Source organism: Aotus nancymaae, unplaced genomic scaffold, assembly GCF_030222135.1.
Source record: "Aotus nancymaae isolate 86718 unplaced genomic scaffold, 86718_ANA_hifiasm-v0.15.2.pri h1tg000014l, whole genome shotgun sequence".
Classification (NCBI taxonomy): domain Eukaryota; kingdom Metazoa; phylum Chordata; class Mammalia; order Primates; family Aotidae; genus Aotus; species Aotus nancymaae.
The window spans coordinates 9,060,864-9,077,143 of record NW_026988425.1 but is presented as its reverse complement, the minus strand read 5'-3'; the positions used below and the strand labels follow the sequence as shown (position 1 = coordinate 9,077,143).

At 41.6% G+C, this 16,280-nt stretch overlaps 1 protein-coding gene across 6 annotated transcripts in view; it reads left to right on the top strand.

Moving 5' to 3' along the window:
- SEMA5A (semaphorin 5A) overlaps window positions 1-16,280 on the top strand; it is a 493,544-nt gene that overhangs the window by 358,708 nt on the left and 118,556 nt on the right. The gene's annotated exons all lie outside the window — the stretch shown is intronic.

The following is a 16,280-nucleotide window of genomic DNA, read 5'->3' as shown; positions in this document are numbered from 1 at the left end:
GAAACATAGTCATTTCTGTGCCCTGTGGCTGGTGCCCACCCCTTCCCACCCATCTCCAGAAACTGACCCCTCATCCCCCAGGTCTTCTGACTCCTGCTGTCTGATGGAATCTTTGCCACAGCCTGTGTGTTTGTTTAGAGGATCTATAGCTAGTGTCGAGACCAGGCTGCCTCTCAGCCACCCACAGCTCAGTTAGGGAAAGCAGTGAATTGGTTAAGACTCTTAATTTTCCTGCTGCCCAGTAAGAATTGGGCTGGGATTCCTCATCGATGATAAATAAATCCACACCACGAAAAGATTTGGGGAGCCTCACTGGAAAGTCAATGGAAGCCGGAGAGCTGAGGGTCGTGGACTCTGCATCGTGAGTGTGGGGCATATTAATGGCTGAATCTTTCAGCTTGTCATCTCAACTGGGAGTCCCAATTTAAAACTATTTTTTCTCCAAATTGACGTTTAAGAAAACGTGTCACTCCTGCCCCTCATATGCCAGCTGGGCCTGTCCTGCCCGCCAGATGTTTGCTGTTTGCTTTCTTATTTCAGACTCTCAACTTCCTGCCTAGGAAGTCCATAGCCCTCTTCATTATTTCTGTTACCAATCCCTGGGCTTATGCTCACCAAGTCCTGTCGATATTCATGGTGAATGAATATCTCTTACTGTCAAACAGCAACTCAAGCCCTTCCCGAAATTGTGTTTTAAAAGAAAAAAAGTACAGAATTGTGTGAGTTGAAAACATGACAGGAGGACCTGTGGTCACAAGGAAGGACTGATGGAGGCGTAGGCATCTTTTTGCTGCCATCCTAGTTTTTCACTCTCGCCCCTTTTCTTTCACTTTTTCTGTTTCTTGTAGGAGGATAGCAGAGGAATTCCAACCCCTATCCCATGTGGAGCCCCTTCTTCTTTCAGCTCTCTTGATCCAACCAATATATAGGTCTGGGGGTGAGGAAGGAGGAGGGTGTAGGCTCCATGTCAAGCTGTGTACAGAGCACCACCCAAAGAATGGCTGGACATTCCCCAGTAGGACTGTTGGTGAATGATAGGGTCTCCTTTATTATATACTTGTCTTAGTCCTGGCTGCTATAAAAAAACTACTATAGACTGGGTGGCTTAGAAACAACAGAAATGTATTTCTCATAGTGCTGGGGGATCAGAAGCTGTGACATCAGGATGCCAGCATGCTCTGGTTCTCATGAGGACCCTTTTCTGCATTGTGAGTAGCCACCTTTCCCTGTGTCCTCAGAGGGGAGAAGAGAGAAGGCAGGGCTCTGGGACCTATTTTATAAAGGCACCAATTCCATTCATGAGGGCTCCACCCTCATGACCTAATCACTTCCCAAAGTCCCCCACCTCCAAATATCAGCACATTGGGAGTTAGGATTTCAACCTCTAAATCTGGGGGTGGGAGGCACAAACATTCAGTCCATTTCAATATGTATGCCCTCTCTTTTATTTTTTAATAGAGACTTACTTTAATTTGTTTATATCTAAAAGTAGGTTCCTATAACATGTACATGTTGGGGGGTGGAGTATGGCACAAAGTCCTAGTGATATGTGTGGGTGTCTACTTCAAAATAAGTTCACAAAGGTCAAGAATTGTATTATGTACCAAAGTTGTACATTTATTTTTCATTCCACATTTCTTGCAAATGAATCGTCCATGTTCATGATGGATGAAGTAATCCATCCATGAGGCTGCTCTACCTTACCAGGCTGGGCATGGCAGGTAGGACACCGAAGCATTTGAAAGCCCTCAGAATGCACAGACCTTGTTTATACATAAGCTAGAAGAAGGGGGGCATTGTCACTCCTGACTTGTTAATTCATATTGACCATTTGCTGTGGCTCACACCTCCCAGACAGAACACTGACAGATGAAAATAATTCCCTTCAGGTAACACGTTCTCTCAGGTCAAGAAAATCAGCGGACATTGAGCCCAGTATCCAAACATCAGAAAAAACTTTGGAAGTTGATATTTTTGTAGCAAGAGTAGCTAAGCCAGAATATGACCCAAATAAGTTCTTAATAAATATACACCCAATGAGCCAATGAACTAATGAGTATTTGTGTCCTAGGGCAAATAGTTGGTAGTTCTGAGTCAGGAATTATCACGAGGGTAGTCATTTGGGTGGCCCACCACGGATCTGAGCCACCTGGAGCCCCCTTCTTGTCATGAAGCAGCTGAAGGAATAGTCAGTCCTGTCCAGAGGCCACACTGAAGCTGCTCCATGTGTAGAAGGGAGAGGAGAACAGGAGAGCCTCCAACTGTGCCAGGGCTTATTTGTTCAAGGGGAGATAGAAGACGATAGAAGAAGGTCAGGTGAGCAAGCCCAACCTGGCCAGGTATGTCCTTTGTATCACATGAACATTACGCGGTTCTGCTCCTAGAGGAAAAGTCCAGTTAGTAAGTACTAAACCAGGGTGTGACACCGTGCACTCAATACATTTACACCTTGTGGCTATCATCCAGCTGTCTGAACAAAGCCAGACTCATTATATATGTATTACTCCATGACTATTAAGCAAGCATGGAGAGAGGACACATTACTTACTTTGTGAGGTTCAAGATATAAGAGAACCTTAGGTGTTTTTTAAGGGTTTTTTAAAAATACAAATTGTGTATATTTGAGGTCTGCAACTTGATTCAGTATGTGAACACACTGTGAAATGATCACCACCGTCAAGCTAATTAACACACCCATCAGGTCACACAGGTACCCTGTTTTTCCTTGCTTGCTTGCTTTTTTCTTGTGGTATAGACACTTAAAATCTACTCTCTTGGCAAATTTCAAGTGTACAGTACAGTATTGTTAACTATAGTAGCGGTGCTCTACCTTAGCCCCCAGAGACTTTTTGTCTTTTGTAACTCAAATACTTTGTCCTTTAAGGACTGTGCAGTTTTGGCAGAGGGGCCTGAGTCTTGTGACGTCATTAAGGAATGACACAAGTGTGTGTTAAATGTAGCTCTTTGGGTGATGGTTAATGCACTAGGATTTTAGAAGAAGGATGAGATTAACATGTGAATAAAGTAGTTAGTTAGAAAAGGACCAAGCCACAGCAACATGGCCTGAAGGAACAGTTAAGCCTTCGTTCCAGGTGCATTTCAGTCAAATATTCCCTTCAGCTTTTGTAAGCTGGGCACTGTCAGAAAATGATGTAGCCTCTGCAAGTCTCAGATTTTGCATCTGTCAAGCAAGAATCAAACTATCATGCATTAAATTGAAAGCAGTGTCTATCCAGCCCTGTCACAGGATGAAAGTAGCCTCCCTGCCCATTGGTTTTGCCTGTAGCAGTTTCAGTACATGGAAAGAAGAGCTTCTGGGATGGAGGGAGGGCCCTTGGCCGTGGCATCCTCCTCCTCCTCACCCATACGGTAACAATGATGAAGACACAGAAAGTGCTTCCCTTTACCCTGGCACCATGCTATGCACTTTACATAAGGCCTTCTGGAAGTTAAGGAATAGTCAAGACTCAAAGTTGTTAATTCACTGACCTCCCTGTTGGCATCTGGTGACGTGGACTAAAAACCGTCCCTTATTATTGGGCAAAGGATCATCCTAGATCCTTTGAGTTAGAGTCACCTAGAATGTTTGTTAATGATTGATGATGGTCCCCAGGCCCACAGCAGACCTCCCAAATCACAGTCTTTAGGGCTGCACCCAAAAGGTCCATCTCAGCCTTCTCCCTCAGTAGCTTCTCTAGTCATAAAGCTTGGGATCCACTATGCTGGAGTTAGGGCTCTCCTCCTGGCACACCTTCCTTTTCAGATCCCTGCTTCACCCCACCTCACTTCAACTTCTCACCTCTTGGGTGACTTTCAGTGTAGAGGGGTGCGTAAAATGTTAGGGGTGACCTGTGTGCTCTGGACACCCATAGAATTTTTTTAACATGGTTATTCTGCTACTTCTTGGCCATAACCAGGAAATTTGAAAGATACATTTCCACCGTGAGCTTACGGATTGACTTCTGAGGCATGATTCTAGAATTGTGAAATCCTCATATGTTGATTCACTAAACCCCAGCTGATGGCCTACCCTATCCTGAGAGCATGAATGTGTGATGAATAAGGATAAGACTCAGCACATCACACCAAGGAAAGCTCGTGTCCCACAAAAGATGGACATTTATTTTTTGGTTTGACCCAGTGCACTATCTTAATTGAAGGAAGAATACCTTCCATGAGCACACAGACTTTGGGAGCACTGAGCTGGCCTGGGAGGTGAGAAAAGGTCCCCCCTCCACCCGGAGCAGAGGCCTGGGAGCTGGCTCTTGGGCAATGGGGAGATGACTGCCCGGTGGAGAGGGCACAGAATATGCAAAGCCCGCAGATCTAGAAAGTCCTGGGGTGTTCTGGAAAGAGGAAGACGTTGACATGAGCTGCAGTTATGGGTGAAGAGATAGGAGATCAAGCTGAACGGTAGGACAGTCAGATTGAATATTTCATCCTAGCCAACGGATTCAGGATTTCAGGTGCATGGACAGATTTGATCCAAAGGGGAGACACTGAGTTTCCAGTTTGTGGTATACTGAGTTCTAGCTGCATGCGGTCTGCCTAGGACTCAGTTAGAAAGCCTTCTTTGAAGCCAGAGAGGAAGGTTTGGGTCAGTAACAGAAGCCTTGGGTTTTCTTTGAAACCATAGAAATGGATAAGACAAGGCCTAAAGAAAGCTCATAAAGAGCTAACAAACAGCTTGGAACATCAGGCGCTAGCTGTAATTGGTGTAATGTAGCCACTGAGAAAAATGACAAAATAATTTTCTTACTCTACTGTTTAAGAGAGTTCTCTTTTTTCCCTTTGGAATTAATGTTTCAAAACTGCAAAAGTGCTTAGCATAGATTTTTCTCAACCATCTCAATTGACAACTAATGGGACCAGACACGGTGTAAATTTCACCACTGGGGGCTAGAGGGTAATTTAGACTCTGGATGCCTGCCTGGTGACTGTCAGAGAAGGGCTGCCAACCTTACCAACTGGGTGGTTGTTTTGTAATTTAGATACAATAAATCTAAGGCAAGTAATTTCCTTTTAGAAACTTGAATTGCTTCCTTAACAGAATGATTGGAGTTATATTTAAGCTGTGGGTTAGATGAGAGTTTAGAAAGGATACCCAGAGGACTCTATTAATTGCACTCTTGTTTTCAAAGTAATATGGTTTTTATTCACAGGAAACGCAGTGGTAAATTTCCTATAAGCACTGGCTTATGATTTAGAGTACTGAAAGGAGCTTTTGAGGTTTTGTTCAGCAAGGCAGTCAAAGCAGCTGTAACAGAGATGTCATTTCTCCTTCTGGCTTATGTACAGTGAGTAGTGGTGGAGGCAGAGATCTTGCTGATTTTAGACAAAACCTGAATAGGACTTACCATTTCCAAGCTAAACATTAACAAGAAAAGCATACCAGCAAACTCCTATATGATGTGTCCTGTGTGTCAGGTACCATCCAAACACACAGTTCAACTCGCCTAGTGGCCCCCAACCCTGTGAGCTGGGCACCAGGGAGAAACAGGCACAGAGATGTGAGTGACCTGTGCTTGGTCACCTGGCCTGTGACTGTGAGAGCCTGGAGTTTACCCTGGGCTATTGGGCCCCAGAGGCCACAGGCTGAACATGTCTCTGCTTGAGCACCTACTGTGTGCCGGGCTTTGCTCTGGAAGCCAACAGGGTCACAGTGAACAAGGCAGGCTGCATCCCTTAGTGCTGACTCTCTGAAACTTACATGCAGAGAGTCAGGATATGGGAATATGGTTTACAATAATAATACTTTGTGATTTCAAAATTTTGCATTTAATTTATGACCAGGAAAGTTTAAACTGACTGGCTATCCTTTTCAGGAAAAAATAGGCCATTAGTTGAATCTGATAACTGAGTGAATTCAAATCTCCTTTTAAGCATACACCAGCCAAGAAGACCTGTTTTCTTCTCTTTTGAATTCCCCTTTGCTGTATAAATGTAATGTTGAGCTCCTAGTGCCAAGACCAATTTAATTCAGTTGCTCATTTACAAGTAAAGAGAAAGAACTTTCCTTAACATATTAGCTGTCTGCTGCTTTGAGATAATGACCAGCTGAATTGATGAACTTTATTTAATGATCTGTTGCCATGGTGACGAGTTGCCCAGTGAGTGGAAGCGGGTATTTCATCATCACCTCCCTGATAATGCTTGGTATGGTAACGCATACACATACAAAAGCTTTTCTTTTACTCTGCAGTGACTCTGGGTCAATGAGCCAAACACTAGAAATGCCTCTTGGATATGGTGGCAGAGAATCAAAGAGAATCCAGATGCACAACTGGAAATAAACTGATTTAGCTTCCCAGGTTAGTGACCTCTGTGTCCACATGAATCTCCAGTCTCGTCACAAGTGACCACTCTCAGGGGTGCCACTTGTCCCCTTCACAGGTTTAATTTCTCTATTGGATTTGACTCACTGAAGGTTGAGTAATAAAAAATACTTTGCAGTATAACAAAAGTTACAGAATTAATGAAAAGAGAATGGAATTCGGATAATAGATTTAACCATCCAATGCTTTGCAATAAGCTCTTTATTTTTATATCACATTTTCTTCAACTATTTTCCCTTTCTTTGTGGGTATGACTTTTTTCTTTTCACACAAAATAAGAATTTTTATATATATCAGATATATTACAGTTCTACCCTTTAAGTTTTTTATTGCACCTTAGAGAAAATATATATTTATCTTCTGTTGTGGAAGTGATTTGGGCTGCTGTTCTTGACACAAAATAATTTCTTTGAGTCTTTTTTGATGCTCGGTGCTCTCAGATGTATCAGGATTTAAGCCATTATCCACGTGAGACACAGGGACTTTCATGTAAATGTTTAAGCATTAGGTTTTTCATTGTTCATGCGTTAATTGTAGAAGGCTATCTACTCATACACACATATGGGCGAGTGCACAGTGTTTACTCATTGTGATAGTAAATGTTATATTAGCTTCCCTGTGTTTCCCTCTCTCCATCTTTCCTTGTTTCCCACTTTACTTTCTTCCTTAAAAAGATTAATTTTCATAAATTTTTCAAATGTTGATGGAGCTAAAATTCTAGAAAGCCTTCAATGAGAAATTCATTATAAGCCGAGACCTTTTCTTTAGTTATTTGAAAGTTAATTCTTGAGTGCTCATTTAGATCTCTCTGATATGCCCCAAAGATCACCAGAGGCGTTAGCACAAAGGTTTTGAGTGATAGCACCAACCATACAAATTATTACATCATATTTATCAAGTGCATTAATTTTGCAAAATGTTCCACGTTCCATGTAATTCCCTGCCACTTTTCTAGATCAGAACTACATATATAGGCGGTTACGTGAAATAAATGAAAATATTTCAAAATCATAGGCTATTCATAATATGAGTACAAGGTTATAGTCCAAGGTTAAAAAGATTGAAACTAATATATAATTTATAATGCTTCTATATTAGAATTTGAATCACAGTATTTTAGAGGAAAGCAGAAAAATGTTTATAATCTAGATTTTAAATTGCTCTTAACAGTTTATCTGCATGCCAGAATCTATTATTTCTATTTCTTACTCGACATTTTTATATTTATAGTCTATATATATTTATAAATATACAAATATACAAATATTTATATTATAAATATACATTATATTATGCAAGTAATATGTAATTATTACATAATGCAATATTGCTGGGACGGCCATAAAAAAGTACTATGGTACTGGGCAGCTTAAACAGCAGAAACTTGCTTCTCAGCCCTGGAGGCTGGAAGTGCAATGTCAGGTTGTCAGAGATTTTGGTTTCTCCTGAGGCCTCTCCTCTTGGCTTGCAGATGGCCACCTTTTCTCTGTCATTCTGTGATCTCACTTCTGTGCCTGTATCCTAACCTTCTCTTTTTATGAGGACCTCACTCATATCGGATGAGGGCCTGACACTAATGATCTCATTTTATCCTAAATCACTTTAGAGGGCCTGTCTTCAAATACAGTCACATTCTGAGGTCTTGAGGGCTAGGACTTACGACTTTTGGGTGGGCATAGTTTAGCTCGTAACAGTCTCTGTCTTGGTATAAGGCATATTTGCATAACAAATGAGAGATTGTTGCACTTGTATTCATTTAAATTGACCAGTACTCTGAAGATGCAAAATTGAATCTTGTTCAAATCATAAAATTCATGATAGCTACTTGGACATTGAAAATTAAAAAATATCAGCTGTTTGCCCCCAGAGCCAAAAATATGGTTAATTTCTAATCATTAATAATTGAATTATACACATGAGAGTCTACATTATATATAGCAAATAGTGATTTAAGGGGCTTATTTTTATTGTCAATTTTAATGTATAAACTAGTTCTTTGTCATTTAAATTCTTTTTTAAAATAAAACTGCAATGGAAGGTTTCTTTTCATCAGTCTCTTCTCCTGTGTGCTTCATGAGCTCATAGAAATGGGAGCTTAAAGCCTGATAGAGAAGTCAGAGCTGCCCTGGGCTTGGAATCCCTTAAACACCAGTTTTCTGTGTAGTCAGTGGTATGATAAGATAAGCACATGTCTATAAATCATAGCTGCATCTTCACCTGGAATAATAACTACTATTTAATCTGCTGTTTCATCCATTCACCTCATTTTTTAGGAACTCACAAACCATATTATTACTGAGACACCATTATAGGGATTGCATATCTCTCTTTTCATACTTTTGAAACAAAAATACCTTTCAAAAATTTAGAAACCAGCTCTTGATCCATATGAACAGGACCTGAACTCTGGCCCAGTATTCTGACCTTTGGAAATCATGTAACATTTCTGGACCTTGCTTTTCTCAACTGCACAATTTAAAATGCTGTTGTAGGTCCCTTCCAAACTTAACATCCATCATATCTTTGACTGTTTGAAGGTTTAACTTTGAAAATACAATGATGAAAGAAGGTTGACATCTAGAGATGACCAAAACCAGTCATTGTTTGTTTGGACATCATGCTATATACCTGTGCTTGTTTTTCCTTGTTAGCTTAATTTAGGGATAAATATATCTGGTTTCTCCCAACCCCGTGATTTGCACTGACTTTAATATGTGGATTATTCAGACTCTGGATGATGGAAAATCATGTTGGCCACAGTGTTTCTGCTTGGGAGGTCAGTCAGGGTTACTCATAAAAGTGATACAGAAGCTACACTCCAAAGAAAAGTAAGGACTAGCTTGACCTCTAGGTAGATAAAACCTCTACTAAGCAAACAGATGAAAAACAGAAATAACTTTCTCTAATAGTCATGATTGCTTTCTGTCCATCAATAGGGTTCTGAAATGAATTAGCAATAATGGCATTCACCCTCACAGGGCATCTGCCACTGCCTGTGAGCTGGGTGCCAGCAGATGATACCAAGTGTCCAGGTAATAAGTTAGAGACCAGGTTTCATCCTCATTGCTGCATTCACTGGCTGTGTAGCTGTCCGCTGTTACTTCATCTTGATGGGCCTCCATCATCTTACTTGAAGGAGGAGGCAGTTGGTCTGGTGCAGGGATTTTTCAACACTTATAGAGAAAGACCTCTATATTAAAAAAATAGGGCAAGGTACAATATGTGAAATGCAGAAGACTGAAGCTCATGATGTTGTGGGTTTGGACTTGTCTCTCATTTGTGTGTAGGCAGGATCTGGGTATCTGGCTCTCCGGAGCAGCACCAGGACACCCCAGTACATCCTCAGGTGGTCCACTGTGTTAGCTACAGCCTCCTGAAATGTGTCCCTGGCCAGCAGAAAGGTGGTTACTATGAATTGAAATGGACTATAAGTATAAAATACACTGGGGTTTCACTTAGTATAAAAAAGCCAAATATTTTATATTGATTATATTTGACATATCACATACTATCATTTTTGGAAACATTGGATTAAGTACAATATGTAATTAAAATTTATTCATCTGTTTCCTTTTTTTCCTTTTAAATGTGGCATCTAGAGAAATTTTAAATTACTTTTGTGGATTCTGATATATCTCAATTGGACACTGCTACTCTAGATAAACCCTTTTGGTGCCTACCTCCTAAACCTCAGTGCTCCAGGGTTTTGTGACAGTCTTAATCACTGTTGCCACTTTCCCAGGTCCCACATTCGGGTCACTGTGTTCCCATGAAATACATTAGAATTTGGCCTGGCAGCTTTACTTACTGCCACACTCTGCTCTGAGAACACCATTCCATTCAAACTCCCATTAAAAACAATATTCCCTGCTAAAAACACATTTTTCTTTTCGGTTACTCTTCCCATAGCGTACTTAGTAACTCATTTGTTCCAGGACACGAACATGTTTTCCTGTGGGCTAGAGATTAGTAACACAGACTCTGTGTTTCATAGGTCGTTTCTTGTGGGCAGAATTCTTTGGGGGCAATTTCTTTTTGTCCTTTTCAAGTTACACTCCTGTCTTTTGATAAGCATTGTGTACATAGTTCTTCCTGGTAGTCATGTTTCAAATGGAATTTACTGCTGTTTTGTGTGACAGTGCGCAAACTTTACCTTTGAAAACTAGTTTCATTTATGACCTTTTCTTTTTCTTCTGGTCATTTTCCTAATGGCTCAGAGTGTAGAGGTTAGGGACCATCTCTATCATTATGGTAATCCAGGTTTACCTCTGCATCTTCTGCCTGCTGTCAGATTTACTCCTGGTCTTCTTTGACCACATTGGTCACCAGCCAAAAACAATATTAAGAATTGTTTCGACCTACAGTGTGGTGATCTGTTCCCAGGAGGGTCCTCTTCTTCTCATTGGCAGACATGCCATGAGGGCTGGTCTGGTGACAGCATGTTACATGGTCCTTGTTTCTTTAGGCAATCATCCTTTTGTCTTATTCTCAGAAATACCGACATTTAAGGGTACACACAACTTGTACTCATCTTTAGTTATTTGAACTTTTCTTTGCATGTTACTCTCTTTAAACAAATGGCTTAAAGGTGCAGGACTGTCCTTCACTGTTTGTCTGAGGATGCCCAAGTCCACCTTGTATGTAGGGAGGGAGGGGGTCATTGAGGCCAGGAGAACACATGGCCCTCTGACACAGATGCACCTCTGCTTGTCCTTGAGACAGATGGCAGATAGAGGCTTCCAATGGAGGCTTCCAGGAGAAGGCTGACCTTTATTTCTTAATTTCTTCTAAAAAAGTACAGACAAACAAAAAACAGGATACATATGCGGAACATACAGGTTTGTTACATAGGTATACTTGTGCCATGATGATTTGCTGCACCTACTGAGCTGTCCTCCAAGTTCCCTCCCCTCCCCGCTCCTCCCAACAGGCCCAGGTGTGTATTACTCTTCTCCCTATGTCCATGTGTTCTCAATGTTCAACTCCCACGTATGAGTGAGAACATGCGGTGTTTGGTTTTCTGTTCTTGTGTTTGTTTGCTGAGAATGCTGGTTTCTAGCTTTATCCATGTCCCTGCAAAGAATATGAACTCGTCATTTTTCATGGCTGCATAGTATTTCATGGTATATATGTATCCCATTTTCTTTACCCAGTCTATCAATGATGGGCATTAGGATTGGTTCCAAGTCTTTGCTATTATGAATAGTGCTGCAATAAACTCCTGTGTGCATCTGTCTAGCATCTGTTGTTTCCAGACTGTTTCATAATCATGATTCTGACTGGCGTGAGATGGTATCTCATTCTGGTTTTGATTTGCATTTCTCTGATGATTAGTGATGTGGAGCTTTTTCCCCAGCATTCGTTAGAATGCTGAATTTCTTCTTGTTGCCCTCCAGTTGGTTACGTTCTATGACTTCTAGAAAAGCACATGGAAAAAAAGACCATGGAATAAAAGCACAACTACCTCTTCCTCTGTTTTGGTCTGTATCCTCAGCAATAACTTTATAATTAATATTCACTTTGGAGAACATTGTTATAATCCTTTATTTCATTCATCAACATTGAAGTGAAAAGGCATTTCACCAACCAGTTCATAGAATATATATGTCAGTTCTGTTCTCTAAAACTCAATATCCTCATCTATAAAGTGGAAGTATGTTGCTACATATATTCAATATACCTTCGCTAGCTTGCCAAGATGATCAAAGGATATGTGATGTAATAGGCTGCCAGATATAGCGAATGCAAATACTGGCTGTCCACTTAAATTTGGATTTCAGACAAACCATGAATAATATTGAATTAGTACATACTAATGCTAAAAAATTATTCATGTTTATCTGAAATTCACATTTAAATGGGCAGCCGGTATTTAATCTGATAACCCTAGAATGTAATGTGCTTACTCTTCTACTAAGATGAGACAAATATGTGATGCAGTATAATATTTAATGATATTTTAATGTGATTACAAGTATTGATGTCTCTTGAATAATAGCTGTGTCAGCTTTAATGAATATTTAAAGTCTTGAAATAGTGCTGTCCTTTTCATGATAAGTATCTATAGTTTTTCATTTGAGAGCTAAACCATAAATACAGGACACTCAGAATTGTGTCCGTAGCATAATGAGTAGTGGATATCTTCACAAAACGGCAAATACTATGAGAGTTTTCACCAAAGCCATGTCCATTCTGAGCATCCTCTGGTCAGCACTGAGTCCGCAGCTCCACATCACATTTGCCTCTCTCCTTGGGAAGGGGAGCCGCGATGGACAGGAAATGTCCACTTTTTTACTTGTTGATCTGTGAATCTTACTGGTTAAGTAGGTTGTACATATTTCTGACACTTTTTTTTCATACAGATAACTTTGATGGGGGTATCAAATTTCAGGTGTATAGAAGGTTTGTATGGCTTTATTTCTTGTGGCAAATTTTCAGAGTTAATATTTTCTTGGATGAAACCAACTATAATAATTTTCTTTATTCATATTTAGTTTATGGCACCTTGGGCTGAAATCTTTCCATGTTGGTGAAGTTCATGTTTGTTGTTTCACCTTCACGCTGACTAATATCATAGCTCTTGTTAGAGATCATAATGGGAAAAATATTAATCAGCACTCTTTAGCAAATATGGGAGGAATAATGACATTCTCATTCCAGGCTGGCCACACTTCCTTCCCTCCCTCATTCATTCATTCAGTCTTTCTCCAGCGTCTATTTATGGAACATCAAATCTCTACTGGCCCTAATAGCAGCCACTCTGCATACATCACAGGTTATAACTGAAATTGTTCCTCTCCTTATGGAGCTTAAGATCAAGTGTAGAAACCACAAAACAAGGAAGTTAGTAACTAAAACCATGGTAAATATTGTAAAGTAAAAACAGCAACCAAATGCAGATAGCTTTGCAAGATCCATTAGGCTCCTGCTGTTATCCTCTCTTATCAAACAGAAATCTGTGAGTTTCTTTCTTTCTTTTTTCTTTTTGAGACTGAGTCTTGCTCTGTTGCCAGGCTAAAGTACAGTGGTGCAATCTCAGCTCACTCCCGGGTTCAAGTGATTCTCCTGCCTCAGCCTCCCAAGTAACTGAGACTACAGACACATGCCACCAGAAATCTGTGGGGTTTTGGGAGTGTCTCTTTTATAGGGCAGTCCCCATGTTTCTGCCACTGAAAGAAAATGACATTGTCATTTGTCACCTCAGGCACAGGAGCTGCATGTCCAGAGTTTGGCACCATTATAGGCTCTTGTGCTGCAAGTGCTTCCTGGTGGCCGGTGCCAGAGCTCAGATAGGCACAGATGAGGGTGGAGGCAGGAGCAAGGGGCCACCAAGTGCATGCCCTGAGGCTGATTCTAGATTCAGTGGGGAGAGCAGAGTGAGTGTGCTGGGGCGATGCGGGTGAGAGAGGTCTAGAGGAAGCTGCAGGAGTGCGGGATGGCAGGGGCAGGTGGATGAGAACTAGGTGAGCTGTGGGTGACAGGGAAGGAGAGATGCCATCATCGGCACTGGGATTATGGTGCTGCTGTCCCTTAGACAAGGTCACAGGAGGTGGGACATGCTGGTAGGCCACCTGGAGAGTCAGGTAGACCTGTCTAAGTTTCTGGTGTCTCCAGTCCCTAGAGGTTTGGTTGCAGATACAGAGCCAACATTCAGCAGTAAGATCCCAGCTTTGAAGACAGACCCAGGTGTGATCATGAGGACAGGGGAGGAGAAGGCTGTGACAAAAAGTGAGAGCATGCAGGAGTTCAGAGCAAGGGCAGGACAGGCAGGGGAGGAAGAGCTTCAAGGAGACAGGAAGGGTCCCTGTGTGCTGACATCGATGCAGAGGGAAGGGGGAACTGTGGAGGGGACTCATCACATGACCAGATGCTCAGGGAGTGAAGGAGACGGCGAGGTCATGCGTTGTGGACCAGCATGCAAGCGCACTCTCGGCACTTTGCTCTAAAATGCTAAACCCTATAGTTCTGTTAGTTCCCACCAGTTGGAAAATCAGACACAAGGTGTACAGAAATATGCAGTGAAACTTTATCATCAATGATGGCTCATTCTTTTAAGTCAAATTATCACAGATATTTAAAAAGTTGATTCTTTCCACAATTGCTTAAGAATTTGAAATACCTAAGAGCATATTAACATTTGGACTCTTGTTAATTTGGGCAGGTTTCTCAGATTTATAATCGTCAATGAAATAAACAATAAATAGCATGGAGTCTTTGTAAAACTCTTGGATAGACTATAGTTCTGTAAACTCTGTTTCCCATGCCACGCTAGGCTGGTGAACAAATAGGGTGACAGTGGTCACAGCACAGTGATTCTCCAGCTGGCTCTCCCACTCTAGGCAGCCCACCTCACCCCTGAACTTCTGTGGAAGCTCCTGTTTCACCCCGGGATCTCTCACATAAGCTTTCCCAGGAGCCCTGCTGCCCCTGCCTTCCTCTTAACCTATGGCTCAGATGATGTCACTTGCTGCAATGATGTCCCAAAGGCAGCCACAGGCACCATGCCCATCACAGCTCCATAGGAAGGCGGGCACCTCCCTCTGCTGGTGTCTCATAGGGACCTCCTTTCAGGGTCTTGTGGCGACACATTTGTGCTGAAGTCACCTTCCCTGAAGCCCCATCTTGGTCCTGTTAGTTCCTTGGTGCTGTGTCAGTTTATTGACGCTTTGCTCTACCCCAGGCAGAGAGACCTGAGAATCGCTGAGGTTGAATTTTTTAACAAGCTTGTGAACTGTGATCTCCAAGTCAAAATTAATTTGAATTATAGAATTAAGGCATACATTTTTTCTTGCATGCTTACATCTGTGAACTGTCAATTTGGGAAAATGCTTTCCTGTCTACTCCACAGCTGTCTCTTTCTTTTCTCTCTCTCCTTCTTTCTCTTTTTTGCACTTAACCTTTTATATAAACACAGATACATACTCTTTCCTCCAAGATCATTTTAAAATCTTCCCAGCATATAGTATATTTCAGCGTATGCTTGATCTTTTCCAAAAGTAACATATTTAATCAGTTAGCTTAAAAGAAAAGCAAGCAATTGTTTGCCAATACTGTATACGTGATCATTCAGCCAGCTCCAAATCAGAAAACGTTCACTGGAGATGTTTCAGATATAAAGTAAATTCAGACTAATACATGTCTGTGTATGTATTTTTTAAAACACAAATAGCCTCCATAAGACTTTGATAGAAAGAGAAAAATGTAAAGTATTTTTTATCCAAGGTCTTTTGCAATTAATTGCTTGATAGGAGGCCTTGAAGTCAAAGATTCTTGACTACTTCTGGTTTCAGAATACCTTCTTAAACTCATTTCCTGTGTTTGTAAAATTAGAGTTATGATGTTTTGAAACTCAGGATTGTGGAAGGTTTTATTCAGTCAGGACCTTCAGAATGATTCCAGGTACTTGTGTGGCTCTCTGAGGGGCTTCCAGAAGGCTGGAATCCATGCCTGGGATTTGCAGGCTGGCAGCAAGGGGTTGGGGAGTGTAGCACAGGTCACCTGGGAGGGCAATGTGGGTTTCAAGTGTGTGTCCCCTCTACACAGAGGTGCTGGCCATGCTGTCCCTGCCACCATCCCACTGGCATGCTGAGAAGACCCTGCTCCACACCCCTCATAGCTGGGAAGGCTGCATGGTTCAGGGGTCGCTCACCCTCCAGCAGTGCTAGTGGTCAAGCATATAAATAAGTGCACAGAAACACCCAGGGAGCAGAAAGCCTGGAGTGCGGAGGGCTTGAACAGATCAGAAATTGATGTTCAGAAGCATAGGAAAGAAGGTTTAGAGGACTTGAGTCCAAGAAAATCATCCCACAGAGCACGCACTAGAAGGAAAGAAGATACCGTAGACAGAAGAGGGAGGGAGAGGGAGGAGCGTGTACTTCTCTGGGCGGGAAGGAGGAGGGGCATCGTTGTCCTGGACATTTGAAGCTGACCGTTGTGGGAAGTAGG